The sequence below is a fragment of the Nicotiana tomentosiformis genome, chromosome 7 (genome assembly GCF_000390325.3).
Source record: "Nicotiana tomentosiformis chromosome 7, ASM39032v3, whole genome shotgun sequence".
Taxonomy (NCBI): Eukaryota; Viridiplantae; Streptophyta; class Magnoliopsida; order Solanales; family Solanaceae; genus Nicotiana; species Nicotiana tomentosiformis.
The window spans coordinates 85,085,305-85,106,103 of NC_090818.1; positions in this window are offsets into that span (position 1 = coordinate 85,085,305).

Consider the following 20,799-nt stretch of genomic DNA (forward strand, 5'->3'; position numbering starts at 1 on the left):
TATACGATCGCAAAACTGCTTCTACGGCCGCAAAACTGGTCGCAGAATGGACCAGAAGAGCCCAGTTTTGGGCGCCGATTTTGCGATCAATTTTGCGACCCGTATACCCATTCTTCGGTCCATTATGCGACCGCAAATCTGCTTTTGGAGGGTTAATTTTTCTATTTTCATAACCCGACCCCATTTTGATAAATAGGCTTTGGGGCTTATTTTGGGGCAATTATCTGATGATTTTAGAGAGAAGTGAGAGTGTTCTAGAGAGAGAAAGTAGATGAAGTGTCTTGTTCATCAAATTCTTGTCCAAGCCTTGAAATCCAACAAGAAATCCCTCAAGTTCTTCATCAAAGAGGTATGGTTCCAGCCCCTAATATTTAATTTCGAGTTTGGGTAATGATGGGTGATTAAGAGTATGATTCTTCGGTGTAATAGTATTATTTATACGTATCAATAAGGTTTATGGAAAGAGTGTTGAGTTCAAATGGGTAAAGATTGGGTTGAAAATGGTAGAAATCTTCAAAGACTTCAATTGAAGATTTGAGGGTCAAGTTGATGTCGGAATTTGGTGAAATTTGTATGGTTGGACTCATAGTTGGATGGGCGTTAATATTTTGTAACTTTTGTCGCGTTTCCAGACGTGGGCCCCACGTGCGATTTTTGAGTGTAATTTCGGATTTTTAAAAAATATTAGTATTTTGATATGGAATTAATTCCTATACTTTTTTTTTTGGGCTGAATCAAATTAATTGTGACTAGATTTGAGCCGTTTGGAAGTTGATATGCACAGAATGGAATTTCTGGAGTATTGCTTAGCTTGCTCGACATTGGATTTAGCTTGTTCGAGGTAAGTAACTCTTCTAATCTTGGAGTTGAGGGAATGAACCCTGAATATATGTATTTCGTGAATTGTTGGGAGGTGATGCACATGCTAGGTGATGGGCGTGTGGGCGTGCACTATAGAAATTATGACATAATTAATTATGTGAAATTTTGTAGTTAAATGATCTTGGTATTTTTCATACGGTTTTATGAGTTAAAGAAATTGAGCTGAAAAGCATATTAAAAATCATGTTGAGGCTATGTGCCAGTATTATTGGGATCCACAGAGGTCATATTGTTGTGAATTATTTATTTTAAATTAAAAATTTATACTCAGTCATATTCATGTCATTACATATCATATCTTAGTCTCTGTTATTATTTATTGATACATCATATCATCATTTTGGGTTGTTCTCATGACATTGTGAGTCCATGAGAGAGATACTGGAGAGATTGATGACTGAGGGAGGCCGAGGGCCTGATTGTGAGGATATTTTTTGGATCGAGCTGCACGCCTCAGAAGGCCATGTTTGCTTTGTATATATTATACTATTGCACGTGAGTTGGTCGTGCAGCACGTGAGTTGGCCGTGCGGATCCAGATATTCATATTATGGCACGTGAGTTGTCCGTGCTTATAGCGCTTGGGCTGTAGCAGCCCCTCATGAGTCTGTACACACCCCTAGTGAGCGCAGTCGACTATAAATAGAGATCGGGCTGCATACCGCAACAGGTATTGTATAGCGCTGAGTGATTGAGTGTGCTGAGCACAGTGAGAGAGAATGTGAGACAGTGAGATTGAGTACTCTGAGAGTGTGAACACATGAGTACAATCTCTGAGATACATTGCATTGACATGCACACATGACATATATGCATAGAGATGTATTTTTTTCATGCTGTACGGTATCACATTATTCATGATTTCTCACACATGTTGACAGATGGGCATAGTGATGCATTTATTTTACAATGGTTATCTGAAAAAGAAAATGAGATATTTTATTTATTATTGAAAGGATTTTGGAAAAATTTCTGTTTTCAAACTTATTCACATTTTTGGTAACTTTGGCAAAAGATTTGGGTTTTCACTGATGTACTTGAAAGGAAGAACTATTATTGCTGAAATCATGATGTGACTAGGCATTTTATCTCTGAGTTACTTCTGGTATTATTTGCTTTATGTCGTTATTAACTGTTGTGGATTAATGGATTTGGACCCGACCTTGGTAGAAACTCGTCACTACTTTCAACCTAAGGCTATGTTTGTTACTTACTCAGTACATGGGGTCAGTTGTATTGATACTACACTTCTACATATTGCGTGCAGATGTTGACTGTTGTTGCTGCTGTGCTCGATGGTTGCGGGATTTGAAAATGTACCTGCGTTCCTGTTGTAGCTGCCTCTTGTTCATGGTACCCTTAAATTTATAAAAGCTCTGTTTATGTACTATTCAAATAGACTACGTATTTATTTCATTCCTGCTTTGTATACTCTATTCTTAAAAGCTCATGATTTGTACTACCAGTTCTTGAGGAATGTATAAGGTTAAGATAATTATTTACTTAAATTTCTTTAATAATTGTTATTAGAATTGGATAGTTGAAAGTTGGCTTACCTGGAGGGTTGGGTTAGGTGTCATCACGACTAGTTGGATTTTAGGACGTGACAAGGTGGTATCAGAGCTCTAGTTACATAGGTTCTACAAGTCATGAGCAAGTGTCTAGTAGAGTCTTGCGGATCGGTATGATGACGTCCATACTTATCTTTGAGAGGCTATAGGGCATTTAGGATATATACTTCCCATCTTTCTTTCTTTATCGTGCGGAATCGATTCAGCTTGAAATATAACTCTTTGAATTCCTTCCATGCATTCGTATGCGCACATGAGCACTCCGTATCAGCTGTGCATCACCGGCTTATGATTCCATGAACGAGGTTTGAAATGTGTATTATGTGTTTTGGTGATGGGCTAGTCTAGAGGACTTGAGGCCATAGTTAGACCGCAACTTAAGCTCTGTCGCTTTAGTTGTAAATTGTGCTTTTGGATTCATATGTTCGGTAATGTTCCTTATATGGGAGTAGAGAGTTTCTTTTCTGCCAGCAAGGCGTATGTGTGGAGATTTGAAATTGAATCTGGCTGAGAAACTTGACTTGAGTGACAAGAGAATGATTGCGAGCTTAGAGGATGATCGAGGTATTTTATGGTTGGTGTCACATGAGCTTGAGAAGAATTTTCATTGAACTGACTGCAGCATTATGGCAATAAGAGAGTATGGTTATTGTGAGTTATCGAATGTTTTGATTTATGGCTTTGAGCCAAGTGGGGGAGTCTGCTATCGGCAAATTAATTCATGGCTATGTGTCACAATTTTGTTTTGATCTGAGGTTTACTTAGGAATCAGTGATGACTTGCAGAGGTGGAGTTCGAGAATGACTCTAGTAGGGAAATTCCTGGATACAGGTTATATTGCACTTATGAGTATATAAAAATCGTGGGATGAGTGAGTTGTTATTTGTAAATGATGTAGTGTGCACAAAGTATGAATTTAATAGGTGGTATTAAAGTAGAGTTACTTCTTTAAGAGTAGTTGTACTAATGGGGCACGTGTCCTTTGGTCGGTGTAATGTGGATTTGAACAAAGGGGGTGATTCCCGAGAAAGTTCTAATGGATTCGAGATTTATATGTAACAATTGAAAATTTTTGGCGGATTTGTTTGCGGCTAAAATCTGAGATTTAAGTTGGATGGAGTCGAGACTTGTGGTATTTTTGTATATCATTATGGATTTTATATTTAGGTATCAGGAAGGTGAATGAAACAGCTTTAGACTCACATAAGGTATTTTCAGAGTGAGTATTACAGTTGTGGTATTTATGGAGGTACTTAAGAAGAACACGATTTCTTAAGGGCCGTAGGGCGTTGTGGTTCTATGCTAAGGTTTGTGGGGTGAGTTGTGGTTAAATATCGTGGTGTTTAGCAAGGAGAAGTATCAATTTGATGGCAAATTCAGAAGGGACTCGGAGAAATAGGACAACTTGGTAGTAGGCTAGACCGGTGTGGTAATGGTAGGATCGGTCCTTTAGGTAATTACGACGTGGTAAGACTTTACAGATGTTTTGGTGGCAATATCCTTGGGTTTTGGTGACCTACGTGGTTTGGTCGAGTTAGAGGAATTTAATTCTAATAGCTTGGTTATGTGCAGATGAATTTCAAAGTGTTCATGATGGTTTCTACTATGGTTTGAATCGGATACTTTTCTACCTGTGTGGAGAACGTGTTGTCTATTGTGATTTCCTCCTGGAAAGGAGCAAGAGAACGGTTTCAAACTAATAGAGTATGTAAATTGTTGGTGACTAAAAGTTGATAATAGGACTCTCGTGTTTTTCACATGATGGCATAATAGATGTGGTGTGTTGTGCGGGATTAGGATTTACATGTACAGGGTGACAGTTCAGTCTTGAAGAGAAGGTAATGAATGTTGGATAGCGTGGTCAGTTTCAGATATTTCGATGGGTGTTATAACTGCTTGGTAATTCCTGAGAAGGGTTCGCATTTCAGAAGGCGCGTTGTGTTTTGACTTACGGATGTTCATCGGTATTGCAGTACTCACTTGGTTGATAGACTGCTGATACTCAAATTATTACTATATGGAACGGAAGAATTATGAAATTATTCCCCATGGGATTATCGTGAATGGAAGATGTGTTAGTCATTTTAGTGCTGGAGTTGGGATCAGTTATGGTGATTCATGTGTTCGATGAATTTGGAGACTGGGAGTTCTCGGAAGTATATTGTTTCGGGGTTGCGACCTATTTGAGGTGACTATTTTATTTAAAGCCCAGTGGAAGCACTAGGTATGTTAATTATTTGTGATAGCTACAAGCTATGAGTGCACATATATGTGAGGTTGAGCCCATGTGTGGGTATCGGGGCAAGTATTCCTACTCGAAAGAATGCTTAGGCTATGATATTCTTAGAGTTGACTATTAAGCATAAAGTTATAGAGTTTCTTATGTTCGTACCTTTGTTGAAAACTATTTGGGCTACATTTAAGGTTACAAAGAGGCTAATTCCCCCGAATAAACGGGGTAGTTACTATTTCTGCGTTAAATCGCCGATTTGAAGTATGATAGCAGACTTTGCACATGCATACACTATGACGTGTTATTTTTTTTTTACCAGTCCAGGAGCATGAGAATCTTATTTCATTATCATATATATAAGTGTATTTGTTTAATTTTTCATGTATGATATGCTGGGACTGGAGGCTTGTGACCATGCCGGGTGATTCATATTATTAGCACGTGAGTTGTCCGTGCCATGTGTGAGAATTTTATTTCTATGATAATTTATCTGATTCATTAATTTTCTTCCTCTACAATTGTGCACATGCACCTATGGTTATCCTCTTCACGAAATTTAGGAGTTGGTTGTACCATTGCGGTTGTGGTGGTGCTTGTTGAACTTGCAATATGGTTCTCTTCCTTGAGACATCTCCCATATTTGGGTACACAGATTGCGCAGTTGTGGCGTGAGTTATATTGATGTGGCATGTCTGTGGGATAGTTGTGTTTAATAATATAAGGTCATTGGACCTAGAATGGGTACTATCAGGCTTGATTATGGTATATTCGGGAGGATAATATTGGAAGTCGGCTTAGGAGAGGATTATGGTTATGGTTGGATACAACATGTTCAGTCTTATACAGTGTGTAGATGTGAGATTCGGGTCTTGAAAAGAATTCTGGATGTTAGAAATTTGGCTCCATGGTTTATGGGCTAAGGTTAAATTAATAATTTTCAGTTATGTTGTGTGGTCATGCCTATATAGAATTGGGTGACGTGATATCACCCACGGGTATGTGTGTGGTAAGGTGGAATAGAGATTTGGAGGTTAAGAACAACTCTTGGAACGTTCGAGGACGAACGTATGTTTAAGTGGGGGAGAATATAACGACCCGACAGGTCGTTTTGAGTATCACAACCCCATTCTCCCATTTACTGCTCAATTTATGCCTCACAGTTGATTTATGACTTATCGGGTTAGTTGGTTCGGGTCCGGAAGGATTTCAGAGTGAAATGAGACACTTAGTCTCATAATTGAAAACTTAAGTTGAAAAAGTTAACCGGATATTCACTTATATGTAAACGACCTCGGAATTTAATTCTGATGATTCCAATAGCTCCGTATGGTGATTTTGGACTTAGGAGCGTGTCCGAAAAATTGTTTGGAGGTCTGTTGTGGAATTAGGCTTGAAATGTCAAAAGTTGAATTTTTGGGAAGTTTGACCGGGGGGTTGACTTTTGATATCGGGGTCGGAATCCGATTATGGAAATTGGAATAGCTTCATTATGTCATTTATGACTTGTGTGCAATATTTGAGGTCAATCAGACTTGATTCGATAAGTTTCGGCATCGAATGTAGAAGTTGGAAATTTCATAAGACTAAAGTTTCAAGTGAGTTTGCACAAGACCTAACTTCAAATGAGTATAACTCTCATGATACGAAGCTTTATATAGTGTATTACCTATCAAATAAAATATCTTTGAGTCTAGTTTCTAACTCTTCAAACCGTTCGTCATTTGGACATTCCTACAAGAAGTTATGACCAAATTACCAAAGGCTAGAAAAAATACAATTTTGCGACCAATTATGCAATCGCAAAACAGTTATGCGATCGCAAAACTGCTTCTGCGGCCGCAAAACTGGTCGCAGAATGGACCAGAAGAGCCCAGTTTTGGGCGCCGATTTTGCGATCAATTTTGTGGCCCGCATACCCATTCTTCGGTCTATTATGCGACCGCAGATTTGCTTTCGGAGGGTTAATTTTTCTATTTTCATAACCCGACCCCATTTTGATAAATAGGCTTTGGGGCTTATTTTGGGAAAATTATCTAATGATTTTAGAGAGAAGTGAGAGTGTTATAGAGAGAGGAATTAGATGAAGTGTCTTGTTCATCAAATTCTTGTCCAAGCCTTGAAATCCAACAAGAAATCCCTCAAGTTCTTCATCAAAGAGGTAAGGTTCTAACCCCTAATCTTCAATTTCGAGTTTGGGTAATGATGGGTGATTAAGAGTATGATTCTTAGGTGTAATAGTATTATTTGTACGTATCAATAAGGTTTATGGAAAGAGTGTTGAGTTTAAATGGGTAAAAATTGGGTTGAAAATGGTAGAAATCTTCAAAGACTTCAATTGAAGATTTGAGAGTCGAGTTGATGTCGGAATTTAGTAAAATTTATATGGTTGGACTCATGGTTGGATGGACGTTAATATTTTGTAACTTTTGTCGGGTTTCAAGACATGGGCCCCACGTGCGATTTTTGAGTGTAATTTCGAATTTTTGAAAAATATTAGTATTTTGATATGGAATTAATTCCTATAATTTTTGTGGGCTGAATCAAATTAATTATAACTAGATTCGAGCCGTTTGGAAGTTGATACATGCAGAATGGAATTTCTGGAGCATTGCTTAGCTTGCTCGACATTGGATTTGGCTTGTGCGAGGTAAGTAATTCTTCTAATCTTGGAGTTGAGGGAATGAACCCTGAATATATGTATTTCGTGAATTGTTGGGAGGTGACGCACATGCTAGGTGACAGGCGTGTGGGCGTGCACTATAGAAATTGTGACATAATTATTTTTGTGAAATTTTGTAGTTAAATGATCTTGGCATTTTCCATGCGGTTTTATGAGTTAAAGAAATTGAGCTGAAAAGCATATTAAAAATTATGTTGAGGCTATGTGCCAGTATTATTGGGACCCACAGAGGTCATATTGTTGTGAATTATTTATTTTAAATTAAAAATTTATACTCAGTCATATTCATGTCATTACATATCATATCTTAGTCTCTTTTATTATTTATTGATATATCATATCATCATTTTGGGTTGTTCTCATGACATTGTGAGCCCATGAGAGAGAGACTGGAGAGATTGATGACTGAGGGAGGCCGATGGCCTGATTGTGAGGATATTTTTGGGATCGAGCTGCACACCGCAGCAGGCCATGTTGGCTTTGTATATATTATACTATTGCACGTGAGTTGGTCGTGCAGCACGTGAGTTGGCCGTGCAGATCCAGACATTCATATTATGGCACGTGAGTTGTCCATGCTTATAGCGCTTGGGCTGTAGGAGCCCCTCATGAGTCTATACACGCCCCCAATGAGCGCAATCAACTATAAACAGGGATCGGGCTATACGCCGCAGCAGGTATTGTATAGCGCTGAGTGATTGAGTGTGCTGAGCACAGTGAGAGAGAATGCTAGACAGTGAAATTGAGTACTCTGAGAGTGTGAGTACATGAGTACAATCTCTGAGATACATTGCATTGGCATGCACACATGACATATATGCATAGAGATATGTTTTCCTCATGCTGTACGGTATCACATTATTCATGATTTCTCACACATGTTGACAGATGGGCATAGTGATGCATTTGTTTTACAATAGTTATCTGAAAAGAAAATGAGATATTTTATTTATTATTGAAAGGATTTTGGAAAAAATTCTGTTTTCAAACTTATTCACATTTTTTGTAACTTTGGCAAAAGATTTAGGTTTTCACTGATGTACTTGAAAGGAAGAACTATTATTGCTGAAATCATGATGTGAGTGAGCATTTTATCTCTGAATTACTTCTGGTATTATTTGCTTTATGTCGTTATTAACTGTTGTGGATTAATGAATTTGGACCCGACCTTGGTAGAAGCTCGTCACTACTTTCAACCTAAGGCTAGGTTTGTTACTTACTCAGTACATGGGGTCGGTTGTACTGATACTACACTTCTGCACATTGCGTGCAGATGTTGACTGTTGTTGTTGCTGTGCTCGATGGTTGCGGGATTTGAAAATGTACCTGCGTTCCTGTTGTAGCTGCCTCTTGTTCATGGTAGCCTTAAATTTATAAAAGCTTTGTTTATGTACTATTCAAACAGACTATGTATTTATTTCATTTCCGCTTTGTATACTCTATTCTTAGAAGCTCATGATTTGTACTACCAGTTCTTGGGGAATGAATAAGGTTAAGATAATTATTTACTTAAATTTCTTTAATAATTGTTATTGAAATTGGATAGTTGAAAGGTTGCTTACCTAGCGGGTTGGATTACGTGTCATTACGACTAGTTGGATTTTGGGTCGTGACACTACCACTCCAAAAGTCAAGGATTGATTTATCATGGTTCATTCTTTCAAGAATTTTACCATCATTATCAACAAATTCTTCCATAAGGTAACAATAATAAATTACATCAACTTATTTCTATAGTACATTAAATTAACATTTTGTTATGAAAGCTTGTGTAAGTGTAATTTACCTTTAATTTATAACTTTTATTCCCTCCGTTTTAATTTAAATGACACACTTTCCTTATTAGTCCGTTCAAAAAAGAATGATACATTTCTATATTTAGAAACAATTTAACTTTAAACTTTTTATTTTACTCACTTCACCAGCTTTTATAGCCACACAAATATCATGACCCCACTAAGTTTTTGCCCCTCAAGCTTTTAGCACCACGTATTTCAAAAGTCTTTTTTTTCCCTTAAACTTTGTACCAAGTTAAAGTACATCATCTAAATTAAAACGGAGGGAGTATTTATTCTCTTGCTCCGTCGTACTTCAATAAATGGTTCGCTACTACTAACATGTAAAGTATACATTTGGAAAGTATAATATTAAAGTTAGTGGATGAGTACAAAGAAGTTATGTGTGAAAATAATTCATAAGTTCTGATAAAGAATTACCATAGACCTTCAATTTTTCAATTGCAGAAAAGCAACAAACAAAAGTAAGTATTAATTAGGAAGACAAAGACTAAAGCACATCGATATGCCTTGTGACCTAGTACTGGAATTCAAAAATACATTCATAATTAGGGAACCCTATTTTTAATTTTCTTCCTAATTTTTACTCTTTTAATTTGTAAAACTGATGTATCTTCGTCTTCCATGCATAATTTGGTATATTCCTAAAATTAGTGATGTCCATGAGTATAATAATTGGACGGTGATTGAATAGTCAACCGATATATTAATTACATGCAGTTGATGTGTTGGCCAGAAGATCAGCACATTAGTATTAGTTTGGCTTATGTGGCACATTATTTTATAATGCACAAATCCTAATAGAAGTATAGTTTTTTTCTCATATTTTGAAAAATCACTACCACTTGATAGTAATTAACCATCACAAACATAATCAGATTACATATTCACTTCAACATACTTTGCATACATCATGAATGCTTCTAAGTTCTAACTTCTACGCAGTTGTGCATAATGGATATAAAGGACGCTACTAACTTGGATAAAAAGAAACCTACTATCCCTTATAATATGTTAACTAATAAAGAAAAGAATGATAATTATCGATGATCAATAAATTATTATTAATGATTGAATTATATCGGAGTGATTTTTAATTATGAAAGAACTTAACTTAAATTGCATCATCTATTGATCTAACAATTGCACACACAAGTATTATATAGATGTTTAAAATTTTGACATTAATATCTGAGAACTTTCTTTGACCTTTTTCGATTCTAATCCAATCAATTCAGCAGTGTAAGGTAGTCACCTTAAATGAAGGCCTTTAAATTCTAAAATATTGTACTTTTCATGCGCTTCTAAAAGTGGACGACAAAGAAAAAATAGTTATTCTTGAATTTAATATTGTACAATAGGATAAATTTTAACTATCTATAAAAAGAGAACAAAACCTTAATCTCTTCAAAATAATATTATAAGAAGTAACATAATTGTCAAATGAAATACATATAAGAAGCACATAAATTTAAATGTCGTATTAAACTTACAGTATACTATAGTGGAAGTTGGCTTGATAAAGGAACGCTGAGGAGAGTAGCCGATGGTGAAACAATAACATCAAGTGCAAAAGAAAGAAAAACTGAAAACAGAAGATGAATGTTTGAAGTGGGTAAAAGATTACTTAAAAGATAGGTTTGTTAAGTTCAATCAATATACAAATATACCAATGAAATAATATTGATAGGGACATATGTGCTTACAAGTTACATGTATGAAAATCACTATCTATTCTTGAGAAAACAACAAACTAGGTAGTATTGCATTCTGTCAATAATAGTATATATAATATATATATATATATATATATATATATATATATATATATATATATATATATATATATATATATATGCACGCACACTAAAAAGAATATAAATAAATATATAAACGGGAGATCATATAAATTTGGTATACTACAAAAAAAAAGATATCATATATATTGAAGAGAGTACTTGAATATCATAGTTAGCCTTGTTATTTAAAAGAGTAATAGGAGAAAAAAATGTTGGAAGAGAAAAGAAGAAATCTATTTATAGTACAGAGATTGTTCCAAGAAAAGAATAGAAGAAGTAGAATAAAAGCACTACAAAAACAAAAACAAAACAAAAAAAAAAAAGAAGAAAGGGATGGTAAAACAAAAAAAAAATTAAAGAAAAATGTTAAATTAATGAGGGGTAATTTAAAAAATATAAATTTATAGAAAGGATATTTTTATCTTGAAAAAATTTAATTATTTGCTTCTGCTTCTTCTTTTTGGAAGAAGCTAGAATATTGTAGCTTCTTCCTAAAAGCAGAAAAACTGCTTGCTGCTTGAAAGCACTTCTATGTCTTGGTCAAACACCTCAAATTTCTAAATAAGTACTTTTTTGACAAAAACGTTTTAACCTCCTAGAAGCTTTGCCAAATAGGCTCGTTATTATTATAATATAATTATCACGTCCCAAAATCCCACCTTAGGCTGTGATGGCGCCTATCCGTACTTGCTAAGCAAGTCAATTCATAATTCAAAAATATATAGCCACATTTCTTTAATTACAGAGTCATATTATAAATAAAGACAGAAATAGTTCCAAAACAGTAAACATATCTGATACATTCATGACAAGGCCTAAACACGGCCAATACAGTATAACCTCCAAGACTAGGCGGCACAGGTGTGATGACCCAAAAGGTCATCTTATGTTTTAGAACTCGAATATGTGCTCTTAAGCCTTAAAATCTCATTTTTATTTTTATCGATTTGCGTGCGCAGTCCGGGCAGATTTGCAGAAACCTTTTATGTTGAAAATTGATGAAAATGAGAATTTATGCCTTAAAAGTTAATTTTAGTTGTCTTCGGTCAACATTTTTGGTAAATGGGCCCCGATCTATATTTTGAAGGTCCCGGTGGGTCCGTATCGAATTATGGGACCTGGGCGTATGCCCGAAATCGAATTCGGAGGTCCCTAGCTCAAGTTATGAATTTTTGATGAAAATTAAAAGTCTGAAAATTAATTATTTTTAAGAATTGATTGATGTTTGACATTGTTAGTGCCGGGTCCGTATTCTGGTTTTGGAGCCCGGTACAGGTTTATTATGATATTTAAGAATGGTCTGTGAAATTTGGTGAGAAACGGAGTTGATTTGACGTGATTCGGACATCCAGTTAAGAAGATATGAATTTTTAAGTGTTCTTGAGAATTTCATTTGATTTGGTGCTAAATTTGTAGTTCTAGGTGTTATTTTGGCGATTTGATCGTGTGAGCAAGTTCGTATGATATTTTTAGACTTGTGTGCATGTTTGGTTTGGAGCCCCAAGGGCTCGGGTGAGTTTCGGATAGGCCACGGTATGTTTTGGACTTTGGAAATCTGGTTTTTCGTCAGAGTTTGTGTTCTGGCATGTCCTTCTTCGCGTTCGCGAAAGTACTCTCGCGAACGCGAAGAGTAAACTGGGCAGCTGAAGTTTTCTTCTTCGCGAACGCGAAGGCCTGGTCGCAAACGCGAAGTGATGGGGGACTTACCCTTCGCGAACGCAAAGTGTTAAGCGCTGGGGAGGGCAGGCAACTTTTTTTTCACCGCGAACGCGAACAATGACTCGCGAACGCGAAGACCAGGGAAGGGTAGCCTACACAAACATGAGGCTTGGCAGCCCATACACTTCGCGAATACGACAGGGCTCTCACGAACGCGATGAACACTGTTGCTCAGCACTTAACAGAACCCAAAAACGGGATTTTAGCCCAAAAAACTCATTTTTCTCAAGAGGCGCAATTTTTCAAGAGTCATTTCTTCCCCAAATTATTAGTAAGTGATTCTAAACCATTTTCTTTCAATTACCCATTACATTTCTTGAATTTTCAACCTAAAATCTAGAGTTTTCATGGTAGAATTAGGGGTTAGGGTATAAACTAGGGATTTCGGGAATTTGGGGATTTAGACCTCAATTTGAGGTCGGATTCCAAAACTAATAACATATTCGGGCTCGAGGGTGAATGAGTAAAAGGATTTTAGTCCGAACCTCGGGTTTTGACCAAGCAGGCCCGGGGTCGCTTTTTCGAATTTTTGGAGGAAAATTTGAGAAATTTAATTTATGCAATATAATTGATTCTTTTAGCAATATTTAATATTATTGAGTAATTTTTGAATAGATACGAGTGATTTGGAGGTGAATTCCAAAGAAAAAGCTATGACTGAGAATTAAGTGGCTTTCAGAGCGAGGGAAGTGTTGTGTCTAACCCTGACTTGAGGGAATTAGGAACCTTAGATTACTTGCTAAGTGAAATTCATGTGAGCGGCCAAATTTACCTGTTTTCCATGTTTCTCAGTTTTTCTTATATTGCTCATTCCTATGCCTAATGCGATGTGTTATACTAGTGTTGTTCAATTTATCGTTCTTATCATGTTTACGGATTTTCTGGTGATAATTGAGTTTTTATTTCAAAGTTGAGATTGATGTTATGGAACCACATGTTGAGGTAAGGTTTGTACTTGTTATTCTATCTCCATGTTGATATTTATGCATTGCATTATGGTAAGGGAGAGTGTTAATGCACGAAGGGTAATGCCGTGCCATATTGTGAGTGTTAATGCACGAAGGGTGATGCCGTACCATATTGTGAGTGTTAATGCACGAATGGTGGTGTCGTGCCATATTGTGAGTGTTAATGCACGAAGGGTGATGTCGTGCCATATTGTGAGTGTTAATGCACGAAGGGTGATGTCGTGCCATATTGTGAGTGTTAATGCACGAAGGGTGATGTCGTGCGATGATATGAGAGTTAATGCACGAAGGGTGATGTCGTGCGATGATATGAGAGTTAATGCACGAAGGGTGATGCCGTGCATTTTTCCTTACTGTATTCACTATTCCTGTTGATTCATGGTATAATGATTGCTCCGGTGATCACTCTGTTGTAGTTCTTTATCTTGTATTCCCCTCAGTATGTTCCCCTCCCGACATTTTCTGTTTAGTTCTTCATTTCTGTTATTTGCATATACATTGTTAAATTGTACAGTTTGATTTGTAGGTGCCTTGCCTTAGCCTCGTCACTACTTCATTGAGGTTAGGCTTGACACTTACCAGTATATGGGGTCAGTTGTACTGATGCTGCACTCTTCACTTTCTGTGCAGATTTTGATACCGGCTCAGGTTGATCAAGATTTGCTACTGGTCCGCTGTCCGGAGACTCAAGGTAGATCTTCGGCGTTCACAGACCTTGAAGTCCCCGTCTATCTTTTATGTCCTACTATTTTCTTTCATTCAGACAGTTATATTTCTTTCAGACTATTACTTGTAGTAAATTCTAGAATGCTCGTGAATTGTGACTCCAGATCCGGGTGGTAGTAATTAATACAGTTTTATGATATTCCGCACTTAATATATTTCATCTTAGTTAATTGTGGTTATTTACTGAATAAAAATAAGGAATTGGTTTAACGATTTTTCTAACATTGGCTTGCCTAGCAAGTGAAATGTTAGGCGCCATCACGGTCCCGTCGGTGTGAAATTTCGGGTCGTGATAGTTGGTATCAGAGCCCTAGGTTACATAGGTCTCACGAGTCACGAGCAAGCTTAGTAGAGTCTGAAGGATCGGTACGGAGACGTCTGTACTTATCTCTCAGAGGCTATGAAGTTTAGGAACAATACCACCTCTTTTATTTCTTATCGTGCGGCCTTGATTTTGCTTGAAACTTATATCTCACATTCCTTTGTATCTACTCATGTATGTCATTGCGCACTCGGTATCAGTTGTGCGTCGACGGTTCGTGATGCCGCAGATGAACTATGAGGGAGCCAGAGATGCTCAAATATTGCCTCAACATGTGATTATGACTGAAGATGCGGACGTATAAAGAGATCACCCAGTGAATAATGTGGGGGGTGCAACGTACCTTGGCATCTGGTTAATTTATACGAGTTGTGAAAGTTAATATTGTGGACCAAAAATAAAAGAATAAAAAAAGAAAAAAGGGATGGTAGAACAAAAATAAATTAAAGAAAAATGTTAAATTAATGAGGGGTAATTTAAAATATATAAATTTATAGTAAGGATATTTTTGTCTTGGAAAAAATTAATTGTTTGCTTCTGCTTTTGCTTTTTGGAAGAAGCTAGAATATTGTAGCTTCTTCCTAAAAGCAGAAAAACTGCTTCTGCTGCTGCTTGAAAGCACTTCTATGTCTTGGTCAAACACCTCAAATTTCTAAATAAGTACTTTTTTGACAAAAAGGTTTTAACCTCCTAGAAGCTTGGCCAAATAGGCTCGTTATTATTATAATATAATTGTCACGTCCCAAAATCCCACCTTAGGCCGTGATGGCGCCTATCCTTACTTGCTAAGAAAGTCAATTTATAATTCAAAAATATATAGCCAGATTTCTTTAATTACAGAGTCATATTATAAATAAAGACAAAAATAGTTCCAAAACATTAAACATATCTGATACATTCATGACAAGGCCTAAACACGGCCAATACAGTATAACCCCCAAGAATAGGCGGCACAAGTACACCAGCAACTATGGAATAAATACAAGTCTGAATACATGAACAAAGTTGTCTGAAATAATAAAATAGACGAAGAATGGTAAAAGGACAGGGACTCGAAAACTGCGAAATGAATCCATTGAGTGCAGCTCAACCTAAGTCTCTGTGTGTGATGACCCAAAATGTCATCTTTAAATTTAATAAGTAATTCTGTATTCTAAGACCTTGAAAAATACCATTTATTATTCCTCGACTTACGTGCGCAGTCCGTACAATTTTTCAGAAAGTTTTTATGTGAAAAATGGATTAAAATATGAAATAGAGCTTTAAAACTCAACAAAGTTGACTTTGGTCAACATTTTGAGTAAACGGACGTGGATCAATATTTTGACAATTTTGGTAGCTCTGTATCATGATTTGGGACTTGGGCGTATGCCCGGAATAGAATTCCGAGATCCCTAGCCCGAGATATGGAATTTTGATGAAAAATTAAAAGCTTGAAAGCTTAATTATTTTTAAGAAATTACTGATGTTGGATTTATTGACCTCGGGCCCATATTTTGGTTCTGGAGCCCGGTATAGGTCTACTATAATATTTATGACTTGTCTGCCGAATTTGGTGAGAATCGGAGTTGATTTGACGTGATTCGGACGTCCGGTTATAAAAATATAAGTTTTAAAGTTTTCTTAAAAACCTCCTTTGATTTGGTGTCCGATTCGTAGTTCTATGTGTTATTTTGGTGATTTGATCGTGCGAGCAAGTTCGTATGATATTTTAGGACTTGTGTACATGTTTGGTTTGGAGATCCGAGGGCTCGGGTGAGTTTCGGATAGGCTACGGGATGTTTTGGACTTTGAAAATCTGGTATTTTGCTGAAGCAGGTGTTCTGGCATGTCCTTCTTCGCGTTCGTGAAGGTACTCTCGCGAACGCGAAGAGTAAACTGGGCAGCTGAAGTTTTCTTCTTTGCAAATGCGAAGGCTTGGTCGCGAACACAAAGCGATTGGGGCATTACCCATCGCGAACGCGACCAGCTCCTCGCGAACGCGTAGTGTTAGGCACACCTGGGGGAGGGTTGATCATTCCTTCATCGCGAACGCGAGCAATGCCTCGCGAACGCGAAGCCCGGGGGAGGGGGGGAAGCCTTCGCGAATGCGAAGGAGGACTCGCGAACGCGAAAGCCACGTGCTGCTACTCATCGCGAACGCGACAGGCCCTTCGCGAACGCGAAGAAGGCCTGACCCCTGTGACTTAAAACATAATCAAAACGGGATTTTTCCCATTTTTCACAAACCCTCAATTATAACTCGGCTTAGGGGCGATTTCAAAGGAATTTTTCACGATTTCGAACTGGGTAAGTGTTCTTTATCATATAGTGATTGTATTTCATAAATCTAAGCCTATATTCATCATTTATTTCGGATTTAGATGGAAGAAATTGGAATTTTTGTAAAACTTTCCAAAAATGAAAAATTAAAATTTGAAGGTCATTTGATATAGGAATTGGACAAATTTTATATGGTTGAACTCGTATCGGGACGAATATTCGGATTTCGTGAGTTTTTCTAGGATTTGAGACGTGGGTCCCACTGCCGAATATTTTAATGAATTTTAGATTTTTATCCGAAAAATTTATAAATTCATATGGAATTAATTTCTATGATTAGTATTGAATATATCGAATTGTTTGTGAATAAATTTAAAGCTTTCGGAGTTAAATTTAAAAAGAAAAGTTATGGTTGAATAATTGATTGGAAATTGCAAAGCGAGGTAAGTGTCGTGGTTAACCTTGATTTGAGGGAATAGAACCCTTAAAATATTTGTTATGTGAATTGCGTGTGAACGACGTATAGGTGAGGTGACGAGTGTCTATACATCGTCAAATTAATTGTTTGCCTGCTTACTTGAAAAATCATAAATTATTTTAAATTATAAATTAATTATTATAATAATTGTTTCTCTCCCATTCTTTGTCAAATATTAATTCTTGAATTCCTGCATTAATTGTTACATGCTATTTGAATTATGTGTTTTAATAGTTATTTGACATTTAGCATATTAAATATTAAACTGCCTATTTTCTCCCTGATTTCCATAATAATTTGCTATTTCTCATTGTTTGTTTCATGATTAAATCATAATTATTGTATACTTGTTATCTTATAATTTTAAATTAATTGTTATATTTATTGGAAAAATTTCTTCTATAAGAATTGATAAATGAATATGTTGGAAGAGCGGGTTGCACGCCGCAACAGGATTGATTATAATGAATATATTAGAGGATCGGGTTGCACGACGCAACAGACTTATTAAAAGTCTATATCGGAGGATCGGGTTGCACACCGCAACAGACTTATTAAAAGTCCATATTGGAGGATCGGGTTGCACACCGCAACAGACTTATTAAAAGTCCATATTGGAGGATCGGGTTGCATGCCGCAACAGACTTATTTAAAAGTCTATATATACTTGATTGAAATAAATATATGATAGACTTGATTAAAATGAATATATTGTGAGAGCGGGTTGCATGTTGCAACAGAATTGAATGTGAATATATTGTGAGAGCGGGTTGCACGCTGCAACAGAGTTGATGGAAATGACAATTGGTTATGACTGCTGAGTTGGCTTCAATTATTATAAATGAATTACCTGATTTATTTCTATTATTGTTGTTGTTACTAATATTGCGTATAGGTAATGTAAGTGACCCGCCTTAGCCTCGTCACTACTTTGTCGAGGTTAGATTCAGCACTTACCAGTACATGGGGTCAGTTGTACTGATACTACATTCTGCACTTCTTGTGCAGATTTTTGAGTTGGTCCCAGCGGCGTACCATAGACTTGCTCGGATTTCAGCTACTCAGAGGAGACCTGAGGTATAACTGCACGACGTTCGCAGTTCTGAAGTCCTCGTCTACTTTACTTTAGCTGTGTGTTTGTTTTCAGACAGCTTTATTTTATTCAGACCTTTATTTGTATTTATTCTAGAAGCTCATGCACTTGTGACACCAATTCTGGGATGGTATTTAGACATTGTCGCATTTATGGATTATTTCACTATATTTCAAACTTTGCTTCCGCTTTTGTTTCCTTGATTTTTAATAATGTAAGGATTGTTTAAAAATTGGTTAATATTATTCTAACGTTGGCTTGCCTAGCAATTAAAATGTTAAGCGCCATCACGGTCCGAAGGTGGGAATTTCGGATCGTGACAGTTGGTATCAGAGCACTAGGTTACATAGGTCTCACGAGTCACGAGCAAGCTTACTAGAGTCTGAAGGATCGGTACGGAGACGTCTGTACTTATCTCTCAGAGGCTATGATGTTTAGGAACAATATCACTTCTTTCTTATTCTGTCGTGCGATTTTATTCTATCATCTATGATTGAACCATTTTACTCTTATTCTCTCGCAGATGATGAGAACACATATTACCTATATCGATGGACGGGGACCAGAACCCCCGGTGAAAACTATGGTCAGGGGTAGAGGTCGAGGCCGAGGTCGCGCTAGAGGCCGAGGCAGAGACCGAGGCAGAGGCCGAGGTAGAGCTCAGTCCAGAGCTCGAGCAGCTGCACCTGTTGTAGAACCTCAGGTGGACCTTCAGGAGGAGGTCCCAGTTCAGAATGTACCAGTTAGACCAGTTCAGGTCCCGGAAGGATTCATAGCCACTCCAGTGCTTCAGGATGCTCTAGTCTGATTGGTGAGTCTTATGGAGGGTGTGTCTTAGAATGGTACATTTCCAGTGGCACCAGCCGTCTCACAGGCTGGGGGAGGAGCACAAACTCCTACTACTCCCGCTCTGGAGCAGATGGCTCCCCAGAATCAGGCTCCAGCTGCCCCTCCAGTTAGGATAGTTCAGCCAGTTGTTGTGGCCCAGATCGGTGATAGGCCCACTATGTCTTTTGAGACCTTATTGAGACTGGATAAGTTCACTAAGCTCTTTTCAGTTCACTTCAGTGGTACACCTTCTGAGGACCCACAAGATTATCTTGAATGCTGCCATGAGATGTTGCGGAACATGGGTATAATTGAGACCAATGGAGTTGATTTTGCTGTATTCCATATGACGGGTTCCACCAAGAGGTGGTGGAGATATTATACATTGACCCGACCAGTCGGATCACCTGCACTTACTTGGGAGCAGTTCTCTCAGCTATTTCTGGAGAAATTCCTCCCTATCACACTGAGAGAGGAATTCTGCAAGCAATTTGAGCGTCTACAGCAGGGCAGTATGATTGTTACTCAGTATGAGTCCCGTTTTGTGGATTTGGCCTGTCATGCTCTCCTTTTAATACCTACAGAGGAGAGAGATTGAGGAGGTTTATTAAGGGACTCACTCACCCTATCAGACTTCAGATGGCCAAAGAAATCGGAAGTGAGATTTCTTTTCAGGTGGTTGCTAATGTCACCAGGAGGATTGAGATGGTTCTTGCACAGGAGAGAGGGCAGAGGTCTTATAAGAGGCCTCGTCAGTTTGGTGGTTTCAGTGGTGCCTCGTCTGGAGGCAAGGGTAATTTTGGTAGGGGTCATCCTCCCAGACCATTTCATTCAGCACTTCATACATCTCCCGGTGCTTCAGGGAGTCATGGTCCTATTATGCCTTACTCTGGGCAGCCAGTATTCAGTGTACATTCAGCTCCTATTAGTGCACCACCACTCCAAAGTTACTATAGTGGTTATCCGGACCATTTGGGTCAGCTTCAGCTTCAGCAGCCATGGCATCAAGATGGGTGTTATGAGTGTGGGAACATAGGTCACATCAGGAGGTATTGCCCTAGATTGGCGAGTAACAGATCTCGGCAGGATTCTCGTGCCATCATACCGGCACCGGTTGCTTCACTGCCTGCTCAGCTAGTTAGAGGTAGGGGTCAGGAAGCTAGAGGTGGAGGTCAGGCCATTAGAGGTGGAGGTCAGGCCATTAGAGGTGGAGGTCAGACCGTTAGAGGGGGAGGCCAGCCAGTTAGAGGTCGTCCCAGAGATGCAGTTCAGAATGGTAGGGCCCAGCCCCGATTTTATGCTTTTCCAGCTAGGCCTGAGGCCGAGTCATCTGATGCTGTGATCACAGGTATTATTCCAGTTTGCCATAGAGATGCTTCAGTTCTATTTGATCCAGGATCTACTTATTCCTATGTGTCCTCCTATTTTGCTTCATATTTGGTT